The sequence below is a fragment of the Temnothorax americanus genome, unplaced genomic scaffold (genome assembly GCF_048541705.1).
Source record: "Temnothorax americanus isolate GAGA-0224 unplaced genomic scaffold, ASM4854170v1 Scaffold3, whole genome shotgun sequence".
In the NCBI taxonomy this organism is placed as follows: Eukaryota; Metazoa; Arthropoda; class Insecta; order Hymenoptera; family Formicidae; genus Temnothorax; species Temnothorax americanus.
Window position 1 is genome coordinate 7,369,288 of NW_027509442.1, and position 25,061 is coordinate 7,394,348.

Consider the following 25,061-nt stretch of genomic DNA (forward strand, 5'->3'; position numbering starts at 1 on the left):
TGCTATGCAACTATAATGTTCGGCGTTTGTCCTTTGTATAAATTATGTTTCCAAGGTAAAGATTATAGAGGGGGAAAAGACGCATTGTCTTCACTGTCCCAACTTCTCTATAAGAAAGTTCGAGTCCCTCTATATAGCTCGTGTTAGTAGCGCATGTTCCGCGTAGAGAAATATCTGCGAGTGCCCTACGAGGATATAAATGAGCGGCAGGAGTCGACAAATCAAGAAACTATCGACATAAATAAATTGTGGCTCGCCGGGGGCCTGGCAAGGCATCGATTTGGATGTAAGTCTATGAGGGAAATGGCAGGCCCTAAGTCAGCAATTATCCACGTTTCCACCGTCCCACCGCTATTATTTCTACATTCTCGCTCTCCTGTTACAACATATAGCTAACGTAATACACTGTGTTTCAAATACCGTTATGTTAAAGATTGTATGAAGTCGGAATCATGGTATAAACAAATCATATATTAATACATACATACATATATCTATGCATTAATATATATGCAGATTATACCTTTTCCAGACATAGTAATTTTAGAACTATACAAGCCGTTATATCAATCTTTTTTATCTTTCTGAGACGAAATAATAAATATGTTGTAATACATAATTATATAATCAGTTATTTATAGATATCTTATGTCTATTTATATATTCTTATTTCTCTTTTTTCATATATACATCATACATCATATAGGAAGAACGTTACGTATAAAAAAAGGAACATGGGACTACACCGAGGCAATTTTATTATTCTTTGATCAAAGAATCCGACTTGACATATCGTATTTCTGGCGATAAATAATTATTAACGATAGAACGGCTCGACAATGCGTACACGTAGTCGTTTGTGCCGCTCGTCGTAAGTATCTTCTTTCTCTTCCTCGCCGGCAATTATTTACCGTTCATTGTCAGTTCCCAGCAACGCAAAGGTAGCTGCCTTACCGTGATTCGATCTAAATCTCAATTTTGGAGCATCCTATATATGTAGGGTCGGTCCTTACACCCCCGCGCCAGCTCAGCCCGTCTCTCTCTTTCTCGGGCGCCTTTCCCTCCCTTTCTTCCTCTTTCTCTCTTTCTCCCCTTCAACCCCCACGTTCATCCAGTGAATTACTTCGTTAGTGGCTACCTTCAGAGGGCTGTTAATTCCTGCAGGGCAGATTATACAGATAGGTTTATTGCGCTCGTGTCCCAATCTAATGTCTGTAATGCTCCTATACCGACTACACACTCTCCCTCCTTCATGCTATTCCTTTCCAGCTTTGGCGTTGTCGGTATTTTCACGTCTCTTTCTCTGATTCTCCGGTTGCTACGAGTTGCGGCGTTGCTCCTCTCACATCTCGAATGTCTACGTGAACCATTGGTTTTTCAGATAGCTCGATAGTAAGTTCGCTGCAAATATTATTCGAAGCGATGATGATTCAATCGAGAATATTTAATAGCTTGAGCAGCTTATTACATAGGAAAAGACGATACATTCTGATAAGCATACACATGCTTAACAGAATATGCTAAAAAATCCGAGATTTTTACCTAATTTTCGTCATATAAAGTTTGAAATCATATTGCACCGATATTGTATAAAAAAAAATTATTGTTTATATTAGATTTAATGTTATCTAAGGCAACTTTTTCTAATATATATATTACTTCTTTAATATTATTGTAGTTTAAAAATGATATCCTGGAAAGTTGTAACGGTTGTCAAATTTTCTTCGATGTTCGAACATACGTCCCCTTCGCCCGTAAGTGCACTTCTTCCTCATGGGTGGGTGAACGCGTTAGCTCCCAAAATTTTGGTAACGAGTTTAGCATTACGTCTGGCTCGGCCTGGACGGCTGCTACAGTCCGAGGGTGTCTGATTTTAATGGCGCGGGCTCTAACCTAATGGTCCGCCGATTGTCCGAGCCCATTTAAGTCCACGCCAGACGAGTTAGTTGGTTTCGAAATAATGGCACACCGTCGGACTTACGGGATGGAGACGGCCTCGAATTTGTCATGACTCTGGACACTGAGCGCTCGCGCGCGCGAACGATAATTTCGGAGAATAATTAGACGACATTGCGAACGCACACGGAACGCACGTGCCAAGAATATTAATAACACGCTCGCAATTAGACGGAGTTAACTCCCGGATTAAATGGTAGAGAAGTTGTCACTTGATGGGAATTAACGGCTGAATCCAAGGAATACAAGGGGGCACCAATAATAACTAGTTGAACGATTTTTCCAAACGAATTGTATTCTCGGACCGCCACGTTCCTGACTCACCGTGATTATTTCGGTGACTACGAACTTATATATCATACTGGCAATTCCTTTGTTTGCAAGCTCATAATATATGGATGTCCGATTTGGTGCAAGAACGAATGCCAAGAATAATCTGTCCGTTAGCAAAAGGAATAATGTTTCATATCCTTGTATTGAACTTATTCTTGTACTAATAATCTTAATTGTCTTATTATATTGCATTAGTGGTTATTAAGATAGAAGTCGGCGACTAACATTTACTTGAGTTTAAAGTCTGAACGTTAAATGATTTCTTTATCGCTATATTATTTCCCTTTTTTTATAGGAGAAGCATTAAAATCGATATTTGACGGACTCGACGAAAGTATTACGATTTGAAGAGCAGGAAATTATAAAACTATCATCGAAGGGGCAGACCTGCATGACCTTTGCGTGAACACGGGGAATGTTTAATGGCGACTCGATGACAATCAATTTTTAAGGAACGAATGAATTTTTTCCAGGGAAGTTTTTTTCTCCACGTTCCTTCCGCGCTCATTATTACAATAGAGTCTTTCACAAGGACACGATATCCAAGAGAGCACGGCAAAATAGCTTTTCATCTCCGCCCGGCGGAGGGCAATCGTCTCCTCCCGGTCCCTCCTCATCGTCATTCTTCCCCGTCCACCTCGTCAGTTTACATAGCGGCGCCGCTATAATTACGCTTAGTTTTAATTAACTTCTCTTGAATTTAAACATTTGTCTCCAAGGATGAGTGGAGAATGGCGGGTTTTCCTTGCAAGTTGGGGTTGAAGATTGGTACGATGGGAACGTGGGAAGGCGACATCTTTGTCCGAATACATTGCGCAGTAAAACTGATGCCGATATTTAATCAATAGCTACAAAATAATTTCAATACCGATTACTTTGTATACATTTGTCGACATTATTCCCAAACACACATTTCAAATAATTCTATATGAAATGTTGGAAGAGAAGGCTTAATTTATAACATATTTGTTTTATAATGTTGTGATTTGTTTTATCAATACATCTTTCGTAGCGTCGGCAGTGAAGCATAAAGTAGGTATTATGACGTGGCATATCTAGCGAGAAAAACTTTCATTATATTGCCGTAAATTTATAATTAATTTTCGTAACGGTACACTAGTTTCGGGGACGCATAACTGTCTTAAAATTGTTCCGCTTCGATGAATCGATCTTTTATACGTAACGGTCATTCGATCACAATCCGGATTCTTTATAGATAAAAATAGATAAAAAAATTGAGGACATAGTGTTTTATTACATTACGTATTAAAAGTGAATAACTGTAGTCCTAATATATTTTTAGGTTTAATATTAACACCAGCGTTTTATTATCTTACTCTTCTGAGTAGATTCCAGGTTTAAGTTAGGGGACTGTCTAGAAAGATTCTAAATATCTTGCGTATAAGAGAAAACTTTTTCTCGATCTCTCTTTTGCTCGAAAAATTCTTAAACGGCATTTTTATCAAATAATTGTTACGTTAATTTTTTTCTGTTCAATTATGTAACATTTTTCTTCGATTTTTTAATTTTTCTTTAGCTGAAAATAAAGGAATCAATATTTTTATTCAATTAATGTACGAGAACTCTTCATATATGTATAATTACTAAAAATGATATATATCTATGTTTGACTTCCAGCTTTATCGTTCATAAAATAGTTATAATTAATAATAGGAATGATTTTTATCCGTATATATGTATATCTGTTTGTGTTATTCTCTAATGAACAAACTCTATTAAGCCCTTTGCTTATGTTGGTATAACTGTAAATTATATCAGAAGAATATTTCTATCCAAGTCTTAAAGAGAGAGAGAGTTTTCATCGCACGATCACGATGCGGGCGAGGGGAAACCGACTGCCCGAAGCGTATAATGGCGTAGATTACTAATTACGATTATTGGCTAATGAGGGTACGATCGATTTCTCCTTATCCTAACTCAAACAACGTCTTCCCTTGGCTTTAGGGCTGTGTTCAAGACCGCGGTCTCCTAATTGCATTATACATGTCAACATCCCGAGGTGCTTCCCTTCTATTGGAACATCTTAACGTTGATTCACATTGTTCAGAATTGGCGCGGTCCAGCATCAACGAATATTAACAATATATTTTAATATGAGTTTCTCAACAGAATTGTTCGCATTATTGTTGAATTATCCGCATGTATCGTACCTGTCGTTATTGACTGTCGAATTTTCGCAGTTCCCACAGTGCGTGCTCTTTTGTCCGTTTCTTTTTGTCTTCTAAACTGCATTAGTGCATTGACCCGGCAAAGTTGCCGTGGGGAGAGAATTTGTCAGTTAGTTTCATTTTAAATCAAAAAGACAGAAATAGAAAAGATATATGGATGGTGTACATCACTCACGAGAATTGAGAAAATATACTATGCGATAGAAAATATGTTATTTACGAGATTTGTAGATATATATTGATATTTTTTGTAATGTTATATTTTATACATTAACTTCTGTGTACTCCACTGCGCTCTAGTAAATAATCAAGTAAAGATTTTTCTTTCTTTATAATTGTTTCAGTTAATATTGTTTTATATTATATGTTGCATGTTAAAAAATTTCGTCATATGTAATATTTTAACTTTATTCTCTACGACAACAAACTTATGGCTCATAATAATTAATCATATATAATATTTTCTCAGGTAAAAGCCAGTTATAATCGGGTTTTCTTATCTCTCGGTGAGGTCAATCATTCAACACGAAACGCATAACGATGTTCTTCTTCTTTTTACTTTATATTCTTCGGTATCATGCAAAGATAACACAAGATGTAAAAATTTCAGACATAATGGTCGGCCGGAGATCGGGCAGATCCTTAAGTTATGGGGTCTACGAACAAGACGTTTTTCTTTTGTCTATCGCGACTGCTCAGAGAAATGCAGCCGAGAGATAAGGTTCGTTAGTGGGCGAAAGGTTAAAAATAAGGTGAGGTTGAGAGAGCAGGCCGTCATAAATCTGGGTATCCCTAGTGAAAACCCGGCTTGCACTCTAAAAACAGGAACACATTTTGGCTGTAAGGAGTTAGGTATTCGTTCAACGGATGATCCAGGAGGCTTTTCACCTTGGCATATTTATTCGGAAAGGTGGACAATTTCTACGGCAGATTATTTTTCCCGACGTTCGGACCAGAAATAGATGCCGGTTACAGAGATTCCAGTTTTCGTCAAATATATAACAAGAATAAACGAAGGAAACAAAAGAAAGGAACGATGGATCCACACGTATTTCTATGGGATTTGTGTAGAGAACGAAGAGTTTCTTTTTAATTATATATTCTCTACTGAGAAAATGTTAGAAAAAATTATTTTAATTACAATCTAATAAAGAACGAGAGCGAAAGAGTTTTATCATCATTACGCATTGATGACCAAGTTTTTTGAGTCATTAGAATTTTTTGAAACGCTTTTTTCTCTCTTACATCTAGAAATATGAATATCCGAATCTGTTTATTCTTCATGTACATTGTTACTTGGAAGCCATGAAGCAATGATTTTTTACACCTTCCAAATAATTATCTTTACATGAACTATATGGTATAGGTACGCGAGACAAGAGAGAAAGAGAGAGAAGGCGAAAAGTCCGACGGAGCGACAGAGAGAATCAATTCGGCAAACGAGAGAAAGAGACAAGGCGAACGGGAAGAGACAGTGTACCTACACGCAAGTCTTATTTATGCGCACCGGCCGGCGACCTCGGATAAGAGTTTAACGCCGCGACATTATTTATTCGTCTGTGTGCACGCGCGCGCGCGCGTTTGCGCGTTTTTTCAAACTTCTCGTGAAAATGATACCCTCGCGATGAATATAAAACGCACGCCCACACCCGGGCGACATATACCGACACTGGTACCACCGGACGCCCTAACGCCTCGGATATTATACGAGGCCCCGCGTTCGCACGCAGACACGCGCATCCGCGACTGTTACACACACACACACGCGGAACGGCCGAGGAAACGCGGTCTCTCGCACACCTGTACAGGTGCCACGGTCGTCGTTTCCACCCAACACCCCACGAGATCCGCAGAATTCCGCTAGCGTGAACACCCGGATGTGTAATTTTGAAATATAAACCACTCTCTGTGTGTGTGTGTGTGTGTGTGTGTGATAAGCTTGTTGCGAAACAAACGATGCACAAGCAAAACCAATTATCATTGCGCGCAATGATAATTTCAAATGACTTTTATAAAAGATAATATCGTTTTCAAAATCTCACTTAAACACTATAAATATATAAAGCAAGAGGTGTTGATATAGTAATAAGTTTCATCTACAGCTCCGTTAATTGAAGCGCTTAAACATTTATCTCGGCGAATGAGGCGTGTCTTTAATTAATGAACAATTATAGCACACGAAAGGGATTTTATTATAGCGACATGATCTACCGTTGCTCGCAGTCCATCGTCAGATCGTTAGATTGCCGGGGTTTTACCTCGTTTTTTCAGAATTTACAACTCGTTCGCTATTTTTCCAGTCGTGCTGTTTCATTTATTTGTCGCGCTCTCTTCTCTGCGATCTCTTATCTTCTCTCTCTCTCTCTCTCTCTCTCTCTCTCTCTCTCTCTCTCTCTCTCTCTTTCTCTATTTCTCTGTCTCTCCCTTTCCGCAGCGAATGCGAAGCGGTCGTGGTGCGCGGACGGGCCGAGTGGCGAAGCAGATCGAGCGATTACGCGCATCGAAGTGCTCCCCAACGCCTCCAATAAGATGCATATAATTGCACGGATGCGTTCAAATGCCAGGAATAATATCGTACGGCCGCGGAGATACGATCCAGCCGACATATTTATTTTCGGGATACGAGAGAGCGGTGCGGACACGGAGCGGCGCGGCGCAACGGCCAAAGGTGGCTGGCGCTCGTGTGACAATTAGGGAAATCTCTTTTCTCTGACTTCACATTTTCATAAATTGCTGGTAAATTCAGATCGCGATATTTGCATACATAAGTGAAGCATATGAGCGAAATGATCGTCGTTGCGATAAATTCTGTGTGCGATGAAAACTTTAAGAGATTTTATCATATAAATATGTGTTTTTATGGACGTTATTACGTTTCTCCCTATTTTTCTCTCCCTATTCCCCCCGTCTAGATGTTGTTTGTTTAATCATAACGATGCGTACAGACTTGGATTTGAGAAAATCAACTAAAACTTTAAACAGTTACCGTTTATAGAAATTTTAAATTATAGTTGTTATAAGTCCAAAGAAAATTTTAAAGTTTCGATAGCAGGTTGCCTCAATTTCAGTGTCAGTTCACGTTTGGTTGTCGACGAGCAAACATCTCTGTTCGAACTTCCAGATTCGATTCTGTACTTTACAACTTTGTCCTCAAAAAATTATTTTAAGAAAGTATTTTTTAAATCCATTTGTTTAATGATTAAATACATTAAAATAGATTAGATATTAAATATTTTAACAAAATAATTATCAATTTAATTAAGTTTTTCATAAATCTGTTCAAATTAAAATTGTTTAATATCAGAAATTGTAACATTTATCTAATTATGAGTAATGTTAGAGTTTGATATGAATTTGCTTGCTATCTATTATTATTCTATTCTATTACTTTATTACAAACTGAATCCAAGAAAAAGCTGACAAGAGGTGTATATACTCGAAGTGTAATACTCGAAGAGAAGAGGAAAAGGAGAAAAGTGGATAAAGGAAAGAAGCAAGAAATGCAGAGGCAGAAGGACAGAGAGAGAAAGAAAGAAAGAATTAGAAAAAGTATATGAGTGAGTGAATGAACGGGAGACAGAGAGAGAGAGAGAGAGAGAGAGAGAGAGAGAGAGAGAGAGAGAGAGAGAGAGAGAAATTTGAGAAATCTATAGAATTATGTACATGTTATATCAGAAATTGTAATTCTCCAAGAAAAATCAGTAATGTAATTATCTATATGTCTATATACTATTAATGAATAACTCTTAGAGTTTTTAGATATAATATGATTTTTAAAAAAGTATTGTTAAAATGTATGGGAAAGCATAAATATATATATATATATACATATATACATGAAGAATGATAAAAATGAGCCATTATATTCGAAGTCTAAACGTTCCAAAGAAAAAAATACGTCCATAAATATACATTTAAGACACTGTAAATAAAAATATATGTATAATCAAAACTCTCTATCAAACCGGTTATATTTATTTGCATTTGGGGAGAAGGCATTTTTTAGCTTATACTTAAGTTACAATTAGCACAAAAGGTTCTAGATTATAATAAATAATTAGAATATTCATGCATAAAATGCAACTTATTAATATATTAACATATTATATTAACATAGTTTAATTATCTCGGAAGAATTCTTTTAAAAATTAATTTTATTTAGACATTCTAGAAAAAATAAAGTTTTGAAAATTGTTTCTTATAGAAACCATCTCCATCAGATTATCGGCTTCAAGAAATACTCAAGATAATGTACATAATATATTTCTTAGCATTTTTCTGCCGATATGGTAACAGAAAACTGTCATCTGGTATCTATAGACATCGTGTAGATTGTAAATCGTAAATCTCTCTTTTTCTCTTTCTCTCTAACTGATTAGATAAATTACCTACATATTGATTCAATATAAATTACCTAATTGACGTACGTAATGTAATACTAATTTTGAATAATGTAATTTGCAATGTGCAGCCTTACAGTTTAATAGATATGACATTTTCACAATAGATACGACATACACACATTTTTAAAAACCGTTAAGATTGTTTTGTCATATGTCAATAGGTATACGCATTGCTGTTTCATTATTTACTACGAAAATCATCCATTTTTGTGAATTATCTACTTCTACATGTCAAAAAATGTTCAAGGTGTTTAAACGAAACAACGAACTACAAAAAATATATTGGCGATGAATTTTTTTTAAGAACACAAAAGCAACAAATTTTTTTAGGAATACTGGGTATCCCGCTACGGGACAAAATGCTTGAATTCTAGTATTTGAGAAATGCGTAGAGAAATAATGTAAGTTATATGACATAGCAGAACAATGCATTTCTCCCTTAAAATATTTTCGATTTTTCTACTAATGCCGACAGGCTTTTACTTCTGACGAACACGTAAAATTATCGTTGCTGTTATTACGTTCGTACGTATGTAAGTAAGAGGGCGGAGGAGTAGCGGAAGGAGGTAACGTGCGCGTGTTAAGCGCGGTTTCGCCGCAAGTTTGGATAGGGCATGGAATATCGCTTGAGCGCACGCAAGGGAAAAGCTCGCACGTTGGTAGTCAGGCCTAATTCGAGTTTACATCTCTATCGAGGCTTATACCACGACAGCCCCGAGTAAACAAGTGGCGAATTTGCCTAACCTATCCACGCGTGTTTGGCGAACATTTATGCAGGTGTATGGTGTATCGCATATGCAGCGTTTCTAGCTCGAGTTGGTGCTCTTGATGGTACGTTTCCGCATTGCGGCCATGTATTGTAGAGCGTAAATGATTAATGCATGTACAGTGTATTAAAACGTATATTATACAATGATGTATTGACGCTTTTACTTGGCAAATGTGTTTCAAAAATTATAACGGCATTGATAGTGTTCTTCATCCTTAATACAATATGCAAAAAATAATCGTTTAAAGAAAAGTGATGTTAAACGTTATCAATCAGATTTCAAGTATATAATTAAGTAGTTTAGCAAACGCGCGTCGTATATTTTACGCGTAAATACAATTTAAACCCGTATAGCATTATCGTTGGCTGTTTCAAATTGCGTGCACTTGTAAAACTTACAACGGATCAATTAAAACCATTAAGCAAAATTCTCGCTCGTTGATCGCATTCCGACCGATTGTTATTATAGGTTTGTGAAACGTTTCGATTGTGTTCCGTCAGTAGTTGATGTAAATGAGGGACTTGTCATGCGAGTATATTGAATAGCTGGTTTAGATGCCTGGAAAATGATCGAGAATACGATCGCACGTTTAATTATTCGCTCGTTACAAAACTCGCTATGGATATTGTATTGCGTAATGAAGGTGTTTCGGATCTTTCGCACATTTTCTTATATTCTAGAAATTTGTCGATAAAACAAAATCAATGTTTTTAAAGCCAAAATTCTCGTTTGGATTTAGTTAGACACTTGAGCACGTGTAAGAGCATACAAATCGCGGAATACAAATCACGCGGTAGTTTAAACTTTACAAATGCGAGACAGGAGAAAAACGATGATGCGACGCGCTACACCTTCTTGTCGTCGTCGTCGTCGTCGTCGTCGTTCCGCGTCGCCATCTTATGGAACGACGACGTCGACACTGGCAGGGACACCGCATTTAGCGTTCATTAAATAAACCACCCCTTCCACATCCACCTGCCACCCTCTTGCGTCTATCTCAACGCCCGTCACTCACACGGTACAAAGTTTAATTGATCAATGATAAAGTTTATCGATCATTTCGAATTCATTTAACTTCGGTGTTAGTTTATAACGCACAAGCGGCGGAGACGGATGGATGCATACTCTATACAGTCTTTATACGTATGCATGCGTTCGTATTTCCGTATAAACTATGCATTATCATTTATCTTGACGCGGATCTCATACCCGGTTTCTATCCTATTATTAGAGCGCGGGTTAAGATTATTCTATCACGTTATCGTTACACTTTCGCGTTATCTTGTAAACGTTTCGCAAAACGTATTTACGGAAATGATTTTATTTTACGTTATATGTGTACCCTTTTGAATTCTCATGCCGCGTAATATTAATTAAAATATCAATTTTTCCTACATTTAATCTAATTTATTTTTTTAAATTTTGAGAATTGCATTTTATATATTTTAATAAAGAAAAAGCTAAGAACGAATTGTAATAGATAAAATCAATCTTTTAAATACTATCAATTTTGTGCGTACAATTACGTCGCGAATTTGAATGTTTACCTATGTTTATAACCTGGATTCAGCGATCTACGACGAAGCTCTCTCTCAAACCTCCCACAACCTTCACAACACATTCGCAGAGCGGCGATTACATAGCAGGCCGCGGCATTATATTACGTCAAACCGCGCTGCTCTATATCTACCCGGCAGATCGAAAGAGGCAGATTCAAAGGGGGATACCTGGCGATCACAAAGCGTGCACTTACAAATTAGATTTACGCGTCATGAACCACCGAGTCCATCCGGCGAAAATCGAGCCGGGTTCTTTCTCGCTTTCGCGCACGTATTTCACTTAATCGCGCGCAGAAGCGCTACGTACGTAGTCGACGTATACGCGCGAACTTTAGAAAGGTGCAAATCAAAATAAAAGAATTTCGTATAGGCACGTGCACAATCGCTCGTTCGCACGGCACATGCAACGTGCGAGCGTTACGCGATCCCGCGGAGCAGCTGCACCCGCGCGTAGGTGTTCAACGCCCGAGAAAACCACGTGCTGTATAGGTAAAGAGAGAGCCTCGAGGCACAGCTGAAACTGTTCTAAAAGTCTCATCCAACCTGAAAGCCTAATGAAAACATAAGTTGCGCGCGCGATGGATCTCAAATAAAAGATCTGCGCGAACGGTGCGGTAGGGATCGCGCGCCGCCGTTTGAGGCCGGCCACCGGATCCGAGAGAGAACCTCTTTTGAAGAGATATATCTCTCGCTGATTTACCTCCCGGCCCGGCAGGGTATAACACTCCTCCGCCTCAGAGATTCTCACATCGGCACGGTAGCCTGAATTAAGTATAACTAATATCACGCGGCAGCGGCGGTGAATATTCAGGCAAAGTTTTCGGTATTCATTGAAAAAGACTCGGCGCGCATCCCGCCGGGCGTGGAATGGGCGAGCGGCTGCGAGAGTTCGTGCTCCGCTCTTCTCTGAAAGTACTTTTGAATAAAGTATGCTACTACAGTGGCATGCATTTCCTTGCAAATACTACGGTAAACGTCTGGACTTTTCAATTTATCTGTCGTTCTTCACAAATTTCTTCATATTGAAATGTTCATTTTAATGTTGTGTACGATTGAAAGATATAAATATTAATCCTTTTTCGAGACTGACTTGTTCTATCGAAAAATGTATTCATTTTTTTTTATACAATTGAAAACAAATATTAATTCTTTCAGTTGAGAAAAGCGATGAAATTCGAATGTTCTATATTCAAATTGCACAAAAATGCTTTCATATATCAATATTATTTTTTTATTTTACTTTATTGTAATTTATATTAATTATATATTAATATGTGCACACATAAAGTTTTATAAACTATTAGGCAATATATATTTTTCAGAAGATAAATCTATATATTGAAAAAATAAGCAAAAAATATATATATTACATATAAATATACAGATCCACAGATCAGAACTATAAGTCGACAACTGTGATATTCATATTTATTGTCTGTTCACTGACATTGTAACTTGCTACTAGTATTGTGAAAGTTATGTGATTAATTGTTAGTTTTTACTTTGTATGTAAAGAATGTTTTACACTTTACAGTATTTAGAAGCAAGTATATTGGTAATAAAAATGGATACTTTCTCTTCTTAGCTGAATAAGGCTCAGCTGGATAAAGCTCAGTTTCTTTTTTTTTTTAGCAACAAGTTATATATCGTCTGTATTAATAACGAAGGTAGCCAGTTCATAAATAAAACTTGAAGGATAGTAGCTGGTTTAGAGTACAGCATTAATTTTATTTTCTTTATTATTTGTTTTTATTTCTTTTCCTCTTTTCCTTCCTTTTTCCTTTCGTGCCGTCTTGTTCTGCTTCTTTTTCTATCTCTCTCTCCCTTTTTCTTCCTTTCTTCCCTCTTGGTTTTTTTATCTGTCTTTTATTCTTAGCGTTCTTTAATCCACGTTACGTAATCCAATTCATTGTGTGCAATACACAATGGTTTACCGAGAAAAATTGACCCCATTAATGATTAATTGATCATTTAAAAGTTAATGATTTTAACTTGAATGTTGTCGACGGACGGACGCCTCACTAGCATTCAGTCAGTTTTCCAGGTGGGCTAACGTAGTGAGTTATAGCACCCTCGACCAGAATGTCAAATCACGCCCTTCCCTGCCATAGTTTAGATCCCAAGGCAACCGCCTCGCCGAGCCTCCGCGAAGGGTTGGTATCTACCTGGGCGTGAAGAATCGTCCTGAGATCTCTTTCCCGGTCTTCTTTAAGAGTTCCCACGACTGGACATCGCTTTCGAGGACCAGGCATTTACTATATGTTAATGGGAGACCCCCCTAACTCGTTATAATATTATCAACGGTGTCTCTGTCTCCAAAGTCGATGGCTTCGGTGTTGCCTATCCGTGCCGTCTTATCTTACGCTACGAGCAAGTATGAGCACCAATTATAATAAATACCAATTAATGGGGCGAAGACGCTATTAGCGTGTCGTGAAAACCTGTTTGCGCTGGCGCGCAAGTATCCGTCTTCTTTGACGGCCGCCCTCATCCATAGCAATATTATTGCTTTGATAGAATTTTTATATAATTATTATTAAAATTTTTCACTGAACATTATACTTGCTGATCTTTTGATAAGCAGTTTTTGCTTGCAATTTTTTTAAATACAATTAATTTTGAGATTATTTAAAATCATTTGTGTATACGAATATGCCATAAATTTACTCACTAAATATAGAATAATAAAAATTATGACCGATGGTTTGCTCTTTTTTTTTGCTTCTTTAATATTAACGCAATTTTCTTGGGGAAAAAAACAAAAAAAAAACGTTCTTTTCTCTTTCTGTTTTGCTTTCACGTATGAGCGTATGAAAGATTAATGAATCGGCATGAATCATCTCAGTTTTTTTTATTTATGACGTACGACGTTCATATGTAGTCGAAGAATGAATATTTACCGCGTTACCATACCGTATAAGATTTCACTTCCATAGAAATAAGCAGGCAAGTAATAGGCAGGCACGGGCAAGCAGGCTGACTCTTCGTTGCAGTAGCATCCCGAGATCGGCCTTAGAACAAAACGAAACCACGAGCCACATAAATTGTCTCCCTGTCTGCCTTGGGTGAAAGCTGGATTTGTTACACTTTGCACTTCGCGACGACGTCTATCCCCGGTGCCTGCGATGCCGTTGGTACCTCCTTCTGTCGCAAGTTAGGAATCCGTCCTCGCGATCGTGTCTCCTTCGCTCTTCTCCGCCTGCTATCTCATTCGGCCTTATACCTTTCCTTGTCAGCCTCATTATCTACGAGGAGCTCTCGGACTGTCGTCATTCGTCCTATCGATACGCGTCTTTCTCTCTTTCTCCCTCTTCTTCGTGACTGCTTGAGCGTCGCCGTTATCAGTATTTCGCTAAAAGACTTTTCTCTCACTTTATTACATATCATTTATGCTCAAATCGAAACATATCTTTACGTATGTTATTTATTCAGTGATCGAATGTACCTAATATTTGAGATAACGCCAATATAAGTTAAATAATATCTTTAAAGAGCCAAATATAAGCGACATTTTACAAATTATGCATTTCGGTATCAGTTCAGAGTTATTTGTATAATAAAGAGGAACAAAGAGAAGAAGCCTTTTCCTAAACATTAAATATTTATCTCACAAAGTTTTTTATTCATTTTTTTCAAATTCTTTAAATTTTTCTTTATGGAATCTATTAAACCTAGCTATTTAATAGGTTTCAATTCTTATACAATCAGTTTCGTGGGAAGGGGGGGGGAACAGTTTGATTACGAATGTATAACACTTATAACTTACAAAATAAATCGAATAATTTCATTCTCTTATACACACGGATCATACTTCGCGTATACTTGTATTGCTCCGCTCTACACATCAGCAAGCGATCTTTGTGGTGCAACGTGGAAGATAGCTCAGCATGGCGGCACTCGTTTTTGTCACCGCCGGGGCGGCTGGCTCGAGCTCGCCATAATACGATTATAATATGACAACGCGCTTTTAATTCCCGCTGTGCAGGCTCTCTTGCCCTCCCCTCTCGGCTCCCTCTCTTTTCAATTCATAAGGTTGTGATACATTTATAGCTGAGTAGGTTGGCTCGTTGTAGCACTAACAGGTGTCTCCGATATGGCATGTTGTTTCTCTCGTGCCAACCGCGGCACTCTCCGGTTCTGTCGTGAGCATATAGCGCCATAACAAGCGGACCGTACCGAGAAGTTGACTTCTGATGTGCAACTTTTGACGTTCTCTCTCGCCGGCGATCGGACGAAACACCGTGTCGTAATTAAATGGCGAACGTTTCTGCGTCAAGAATACAGGGTGGTCGCTACGCGAGGGAAAGTGTTTTTTAAAAATAATATTTTTCTTTTTTGAATATAAGTCAAGATTTTATTTGAAAAATCTTTATGTAATTTCGATTTCGATTTAACACTTCAGCCAAACGATCAATGATACGAATCAAATATATAAGTTATATAATTTCAACACCTTTCCTTTCGGCACGGAAGTCTCGGATTTAAGAAAGGATCTCCGAGGCTTTGATTCAAAGAATCTGGGTCGCCTTTTTTAAAGAATGTCTTCAAGCAAAGATATGAAAGGACTGCAAATTATATTCAAAAGAAATATACAAAGCTATTGGTAAAACCTTATCTTGAAATAACTGTGCAACAATGATTATAATATCTTACGAACATCTGCGCTTGGCCCGGAAAAAATGCCGTTTGTCAGAGAGAGTTACATTTAAATAAGTATATAAGGATTATAGGATCATATAAAATTTGTGGGGAATAAATTTGTAACATATAAATCTTTATCTCGTCTAACGAATGCGCGCGCAGAACCGATGTCAGAAAGTTCGCGGAATTATTGGTAAAATCGGCGCTGCAACTTCGGCAGAAACGATCCCCACTGATCAACGGAAACGAGCAATTCGTAAAACGAGTCGCGACGCTCGGTTAGATGCAGAAATGTCGAGTGCCTCATGGTAGTGGTTCCCCTTCATGGTTAGGTGTACCCCGCATCCTGGATGTCCCGATGGAGAGGTGTCCCGCTCGGATTGAAAGTACGCGCGGACAGAGATAAATCGTTTCATCGATGGATATCAAAGGACCGGGATACCGGATCCGACTGGCTCTGTAGGCACACTGTGGCCGTACAGAGAGCCATTTGTGCGTTAAATCGAAACGCTCTGTGAAATAACGCGGCTGCCGAGCGCGACAAAGGATATTAGTGGTTTTCAGTATTACGATTTACGAAGGTGTCTTTATCGCCATAGCACTCGCGCCATGACAGTTTTATTTGCGCCGACGGAAAACAAAATTGTGTTCCGTGGTATTACGTATAGCGTGCAAGCGCCTGTCTTTTTTCACCGATAAATCAATTGTTTATCTCGATTGCTGGAAACTCGCCGCGTTCGTTGTACCCGTAACCTTGGCCGATTAGACCGTAATAAATTAATTCGGTCCAATAAAAACCGATTACCGACGGAATTCCCATCGAGTGGAACGTCAATCGAGAGTGTCTTCTAATCAAGTCTTCCAATCGAAAATCGCTAAAGTTACCGTATAAATGTTCCTAAATAGTGTTTGGTTAATCAAAATAATTGTCTAAAACAAATACATTTTTTTAAATAGAATAAACCTAATATTTCTTAATTGTAAAATTATTAAAGCCACGATTACTTAATTAATAAATACTTCTAAAAAAAGCGTTTAATTATATTTATCAATCATAATTATGTAATGGAAAAATATTCCGTTATCACATCAGTAAAAGTTAAAAAAATTGCCGTTAAATCCGTGATATTTCAGTCGCCAAATCTACCTCGCAGTTTTCACGTTCGCTATGTTGGGGGGAGGGTGGACTGAGGGTGGACCAAGCCGGCACTGAATGGAAAGGCAAAGTTTTGCGGCTCCCTTTGTCAAGTTTCACGTGCTCCACAAATAGCCATAGTTGTGCCGTTGAGGAGAAGGCATAACGATATGACGACCGTATATTTTATGTATATAAAGTCGCAGCGGTGGGGCTCCCGCTTGCGGATTCCTACGCGGGACCCGTACGATGTAAATCAGCGTAGGTCCCCGTGATGACATCTGGTGACGCAAGGGCTGAAGGGGGCCCCAGTTGAGGCCGAGTCAGGTTCGCCTTTGCGGCTCTGTTGCATTATTATGTGCGAGAAGAACGAGATCCACCGAGAGCTCCGCATACCGTTCTAATATGCCGGTCGCCCTATATGCCTTTGTCAGTTCCCGGTGAGGCCTTTGTCGTTAAAGAAAGCCGACTGACTGTATATTACGTCGCAACGTAATGCGCCAGAAGAATGTCACGTATCCTCTTTGCCTCCGCTGGTCTCTGATGACGTGAATTTGACCTTGAAATCGCCAGACGTCGGAAGTTTCGACGTTAATAAATCATCGGCGATTTAAAAATTTCATCATATATTTTTCCAAAATCCGTTGCTTATTGTAAGTTCTCATAAAACGAGAAAAAAATCGCTAGTGTATTTTTTTATTGACACGACCGCGTAATTTATTTAAAAATTTTAAATTACTTCTAGTTATAATGCAAATATAGGGTTTGTATCGCATACACATACATATATGCTATGTTACATATAGTTAATTAATCCAAAGCATTCCGAATGGTCCGCTTCATCTCTCGGATTCAGCGTTTGATCATGGGGAGGCGAGCAGTTTGCACAAATTGGTTAATTTCGGGAAGGTCATAAGCTTTCATGGTATTAACTCGACATTTTGGAAATGCTCTGCTAACGGAGGAGTACATTTGTCTTCCGAGCGATTTCAAATCGGGTATCGCGTTTCGCTGTAAAATTGTCGTTGCGCGCCACCGTAATCGGATTATCGTTAAAAAGTCAAGAATCTTGTCAAGTCTCGATAAATGAGGATGACAAAAACGGCGGAGCGGCGATAAATTTATAGAGCGGGTATACCTTCTCAGGTAGGAGCGTGTGTATCTCATACGGCGTCGATCGTTAATGGTGGGCCTCCTTATGAGGAGGCTGTTCTCGTTATGGATGCAAAGAGACTGTCGGTAATTTTCAATTGTTTCCTTCCACAGAGCTCGCAAAAACAGTCTCGCCTTCGAAGATCGAACGGGAGATCGACGTTCATACTTACAAACGAACATTCCGCGAGAAAACGATCGTTTACAGTTTACGCGATATAAGTGACTAGAAATAAGACAATTTTTAAATATCGACGTTGCATAAATAAAGACGTCAAAAAAGGAAGAATATTTTTAATGGAAATCTTTTTAATTAATGTCAGGTCAGTCAGGTGAATCAAATTTAAACAAAATTCTAATGTCTCGTCATGATATCTATAACGTTTGATAAAATTTAGTTGAAGAAAAATCTACTCCCAAATTTGCGAAAGAAACGGACAGATAAAAAGAGAAAGTGGTAGCGATTTAAAGCTTTCTAAAAGATTAATCGTCCGTGTATTAGCGGGTACAATTTTTCCGATACACCGACGGGATAATTATTCCCAGCTCGGTCGACATCGTCAACTTTTGATCGTCACGTTTGATTTGCCGTTGCAATTCTGGGGCACACCTCTTCATCTATACTGGGCGACGTTTTATTCTTTCGCCGGTCGAAACCATCGGCAATCATTGACACTGGCCCGCCACCATCTCCCTCTCTTTCTCTCTTTCCCTCTCGTAATTATTATTCCGCCCCTATATTGCGCGAGGAGATGCACGGCCGAGCAAACGTAACGTAACGTACCGAAACGGGGACGAGGCGAAACGAAACGAAACGGAACGAAACGAGCGACAGTGCTGCTCGTACCTATCTTCTCTATATACCGAAACGTCCTGCCTCCCGCCCTCCTCCCCTCACACCACCGCACTTCGTACCCGCCTGTCCCCTTTCAAGCCACCCTCTCCCGTCGCCCCCCCGCCTTCCTCCCCCGCTCAATTCGGCTTCCCTCCCATCCCATCGGTTCCACCTTCCCGATGGCAATCAATAACTTTGAAACGGCAGCGACGTTTCGGGGAAAAAACAAATTCAGCAGGTTGCTTGATTGGAAAAAAACCACCCTCTCCTCCCTCGCTCTCGCACTCTCTTTTCGGCATCCATCGACACAACCGGGGATACCCCCTCGGCCGCGCTCTCGCGCTACCGCTCGCGTTCGCGTCCCCCGCTGCCCCCCTCGGATAGGCTATGCGTAACCAGTCCACAGTTCGAATCCCAGTCAGACTCGAACGCGTGGACCTCGTGACTTGTTCGTTTCTCGCCTGCCAGCTGAAGCCGCGCTCCGCATGCCCTCTCTCCTCCCCCTCACACCTCCCCTTCTCATCCCCTTCGCGCGCGCGTCCTCCCCTTCTCTCTTCGCCTTCAGTTTCTGCCAGCCACCGGACACAGGTCGCGTGATGGAAAATCGTACACATCGTCCATCGGGTCTATATGCGTTCCTGTGTGACGAGGTACAGAGAGAGAGAGAGAGAGAGAGAGAGAGAGAGAGAGAGAGAGAGAGAGAGAGAGAGAGAGAGAGGGAGAGCGGCTCTGCCGGATAGAATTGGGCATTCGTCCACGCGGTTGCCGCCGCCCTATTGCTGCCGTTTTATTTCCAATTTCGACCTTCCAGTGCGGGTTGCGGCTGCTTCCCCGGCTGGGACTGAATGGGCAATGACGAGGGTGGTGGCGGACCGACCGAGGGGGGTGGCGAAGGTTCAGACACCAGCGCGCTGCGCCGCGCCGAGGCCGGACAATCGCGACTACGTCGACCGCGCCGATGACGCATTGTTTAAGAATTAATAGGAGAGGAATGGCCAATTCCCCGACGCGACGAGAGAAACGCGGCCTAGCTACGTGCGCTTTCTTCTCTCTTCATGCGATTTCCATCAGTTTTTCTCGCATACCTGCGTTCCATCATCGCGATTTACTCGCTGCGTGATTCTAAAACTTTTTTTGCAATTCTATCTCATTCTTATTTGATGTAAAAACGTAAATAGAGCACTATCATATCTGATGAATATAAATAAACCGTTTACGTACTATATTTGCTTTGTTCTTTTTTTCTTTCTTAATTCGATAAGATGAATTATTAGAAATAAGAAGGAGAGAAAGAGAAGTAATAGTAATTTAATCTTTGAAAAATAAAATTAAAGACAGAAATAAAATTATTATATATATTATATATATATATATATATATAAATTTTACGTGCAATGAGATGTAATTAGTTTATTATGTGGATACTACAACGTAAATTTAATTAAATCACCACGTTTTGTCGAGTCGTCGAGTGTAGGATTATGATTATTTGAATGGTGTCAAAGGAACCGATGAAAAATCTCGTACGGCCAGTCGCGTTGTGAGGCAGCAAATTGAACTTTTTTTTCAATCGGTCACACCGGGGTTCCGGCCGCGCCGCGCCGCGCCGCGTCGCGTCGCACCGGTTCGCACTCGCTATAACTTTAGCGCCTGTTGTAGGTGGAGGATATCAATTTCCGCGGCGGTGCGACCCGCCGATATTGCCGACCACCATAAAACGATTATTGTCGTCGAATGTATACGGTTATGGCGCCGTTATAACCTTCCCGTACTTGCCAGCGTGGCCCCACGGATAGACACGGCCAAGGCTAACTTTACACCCAGCACTTTACACATTGTGCTCTCGACTCGCGACGTTTATTACGATAACTTAAGCGCGCAAGAACGATTTACAGTTATTTATGCCCGCCCGTGAAATTAATATTTACGCAATTTACACAGAACTCATTGCCACGGTGAGAAGCTAATTTAAATTACGGCATCGTAATTGAAACGTAACTGAACACCGATATTACGAGCACTACTAGAATAAAACTTAACGAAGTGTATATTGAAAGTAATTACGTAAAAATAATTCAATATAGTTACAATCGAGCAACTGTATCGTTCTCTAAACCTTCCTGATACTTTTTGGGGATACGGGGAGAATTTCACGTTATCTATTGTGCTCGAAATAACGTATTCAATATCGGAACATTTAAATTATAAAAATTATAGATATTATATTTTGTTAAGAGACAACTTATTGTTAGTGAGAAATAGATGTAATAATTCCTAATCATTGATTGGAGAGAGAGGGGGAGAGAGAGAGAGAGAGAGAGAAGACGACTATATCGAAAGCGCTATGTTGCGATACATAGAATTCCCCTTCCAAATAGCTCCTTCAATCTTCTCTGCACGCAGTATTGAAACATGCAGGTGATCCGAATACAATTTCAGGAGAGATACCGACATCGATCGGTAATCCTCCTGCCAATTAGATTCGTGCCTAGGCTCTCTCCAATCCGCGCAAAGGATATCGCAATTCCATTCATCCGATACCCCGGCAATAACCTGTGTGTGTACATTGGAAATGACGGGAGTAATAAGATGCGAACCCCCGATGCAATCTTGAAACCACTCCGAGGTAAGTACGGAAGTGGGTGCCTTATATTACGCACATCTGTGTGAAGACGTGCATATACATAGATATATATATATAACAAAGAAGAACGAATTGCTTCCTGAAATTTGCTTGGCTCATTAGACAATTTGGAACCAAGGGGCAAAGCTGTTTGTTTACAAAATTTGCACGTTATCTATAGTCATACAGCCATTCTTTTCCCGCTGAAATTAATGTGTTATTTTGAAAAATTGTGATTTTAGAAACTGCGATGTGATATTGATCCATGACTATGACCTTGGTAGGGCAGCCTGTTATTAGTTTCTGGGGGATATAAGATTACTCTCTTGACAAATATTAAAGCATCCTGTTACTCCGTCTAATTATCGTCTTCCATCATTGAAGCCCCACACATTGCTGCATTACGAAATAATGGTCTTTAGTTCTCAGCCTAACAAGAGATTGATCGAGTATTTCATTCCCACCTTATTTCATTAGATAAGAAAAGATATGATTAAATAATAGCAATAAAAAATGTAATGATAAAACTGCTAAGTAAGTAATACTGTTACTTTGCAATTGGATTACATGTCTCTTTTATCTATGTATTATTGAATTTTTAATGTTTTGCAGGACATATGTAAACAAAAATATCTTGTATATAAACTACCTATATATTTTGTTGATATGCATAAAAATGATTAATAGTATTAAAAATTAATTATATCGAATAACACTCTAATTAATTACATCGAGTATTCTATTTATAACTCCATTTATATATGTCAGATGGCAAAGAGTAAACTTGAGGTATCCCCTCTCTCCTATCGTATAAATTAAAATTTAATTTCTTCCCCAAATGAAATCCATTCTTCAGGAATCTCCGGCATAAGATATTATTCGTGCACCATCTACGAGGATATGGTACAAGCAATCTCGCTAATGGACTGTGCGTTCCCCCTGAATTCTTCGTCCGTCCATCTCTAAGAATATTCGCATGACTCGTTTGATTTTATTAAAACTAATAAATTTGCGTTATATAATACGAGTTCCAATACGTTACACTTTATATTATACAAATATTCTGATAAATTATTCAGATTTCCATTAAAATTAAGAACGCGCATATAAAAATGATTGAAAAATTATTAGCGTAATGTATCTTTCTCACAAAATTGTTATTGATAGTAATTAATAATTATTAATAATTTTTATTTGTTATTGACTATACATTAGTGCCTCCCCGCGCGTGTTATGAACTATCTTTTACTATTCACCGAAACCTCTCTCACCCTTACGCCTTGTCTATACTTTGTGCCACCAGTCGATCCCCAGTAACCCAGGGTCGCGACCCTGACGTGTTCGGCGCGGAGTAATGAACCCTCGACCACGGGTTACCTTATTTACACTCACCCGTATCGCTGACTAAACGCACCCTGCGCCATAAGTGAACATGTCAGTTTGCCTCTTCACGAAATTTCAGTGTGCACGAATTTCGTGTTTACTAGAGTTTATGTTTTCCAAATTAAACCATTCCTCAATCCTTCGGATTTTTGCTATAAGTTGAAACCTTGTTAAACCTTATTGTTGTGTTTACCGTTTGTAGCTTGAATTTTAATTGATGAACATCAAATGCAAATAAGCATTAGTGTGAAAACAATCAATATGAATCATTTCCTTTTAACTGATTGTGAGAAGGCATTTGGTGGCATGAAACAAACTGTTCGTTCGATTTTTACATCGAATGCGCAATATCCGCAGCAATTTTCATTACTCATTATTAACGCGCTCACCAATACCAATACTCCGAGGAAGACAAAGCCAATGACGCCGGTTTCTTAATTGAAACTACAATCTGGCCTGGCTACGCAAGACCTTAAAGATATCGTAAACTCTGCAGGATAGGACCGGGGCTGGATGATGGGTAGAAGTATGAGCGAAGGAGAAGCTCTATAAGACGGAATCGACTGGTGAGAGATGGAGAGATTCCGGAACCAGAAGGAGACAGACCGAGGGCGGGGGCGAGGGACGGAGAAGAGAAGGTGGAGGCGAGATTGCCTTTAATCCAGCTAGATTTAATACGAGCGACAAATTTTGCCGGAGAATTAATTGAATGCTGCCGTCGGGATTGGCGCTGCGCAGATTATTGTATGCCGGTTTAACAGCCCGAGGCTCGACATTATGTCCCGGCTCTTCTTGAGCAACCCTTGGTCGGAGTTATATCGTCATCGTCATCCCTCTTTCGGACCGTCACTCTCTCTCCCTCTCTTCCTCTCTTCCCGCCTATAGGACGGTTCCGGTCCGCGATCATTTAACTATCTCGCCGCGTCGTGAATTTAATTCTAATCGCTAGATTAAATTAATGTGCGAACCGAACTAAAAACTGATTATGGCGAGAAGAAAAATAGAGAGAAATATCTTCGTCAACCCGATATTTTTGCACGTCTCGGATTTATGCGCGGTAATTGAACTCCTAAATACGTATACTGCGAAATTCCGGGATAATTATCATTTAGGTGAACTATTCCACATGTTGGCACGTTGTGTCACCGGTGTAAGGGGCCAAGAAGGAGCTGGGGCGACGGTAAAAGGGTCTACCCGCGCTTGACAGTCATAATTGAATCCAATCTTCCGTAAAATGGGGTAGCACTGATATTTTTGAATTGAATAAAGGGGAATCATTAGGATGAGAAGCCTCTGCCTCGGGCGGCAGGTTGAGAGGAAGGAGAAAGGCGGACGGCGACTCGGGAGGATTCGCGGAAGAAGAGAAAGAGGAAAAAAAGGACGACGAGGAGCGCGATAGAAGGCGGGAGAGTGAGAGAGAGGAGGGGAGAGAGAGGGATGGAGATAAAGATATGGTGAGCGTCAACTGGAGAGACAAAGAGCAGGGTCGCGTATAATGGCCGGCGATAATCCTGTCGCGCGGATTAATTCGCAAATATTTCAATCTCGCGACATAAAGGGATGTAAATTACATTTTTGGTCGAACGCTCCCGGAGGGTACGCCGTGCCCAACGGTTTCGAGCGAGAGATAGACTCGTAGAGTACGGGAAGCGGGATAATCGTTTTATTAACCAAATAAAATCGATGATTGAATGAGGATAATCGCGTTCGCGGACCCTCGAATTCTCCGGCCTTGCGCAATTCCCGGGAGGATTCGCCTTATTGACACAGATGTCACTGTTGGATCATTTTGTCGTAGTTAGCAGCGTGAAATTTTCCGGGATTGAATTTACGCCGCCCCGGCGCGGCGCGGGTGAACGTACACGCGCCCGAGTGTATTTTTCCCTTTTTTTTCCGCTGCGCGACCGTTTTTTACCTCCATTAAAGTGCGTTATTGAACGTTTTTCAGATGGAACCGACAGGTTCACTTGACCGTATGTGAACCGAAGAAATAATGAATGAAAGGGTTCCTATGTCAAAACGAGCTGCGATTTACGCCGCATTAAAAAAAGAAATACCGGGAATAGCGTTAGACACGGGTGT

The 25,061-nt window shown here is 39.7% G+C and overlaps 2 protein-coding genes across 6 annotated transcripts in view; one reads left to right on the forward strand and one right to left on the reverse strand.

Annotated features, from left to right (window-relative positions):
* The window catches only part of LOC143900272 (uncharacterized), a 227,408-nt gene that overhangs the window by 138,030 nt on the left and 64,317 nt on the right, over positions 1-25,061 (forward strand). The window lies entirely within an intron of this gene.
* Positions 1-25,061, reverse strand: part of LOC143900269 (18S rRNA (guanine-N(7))-methyltransferase) — a 166,205-nt gene that overhangs the window by 12,133 nt on the left and 129,011 nt on the right. The gene's annotated exons all lie outside the window — the stretch shown is intronic.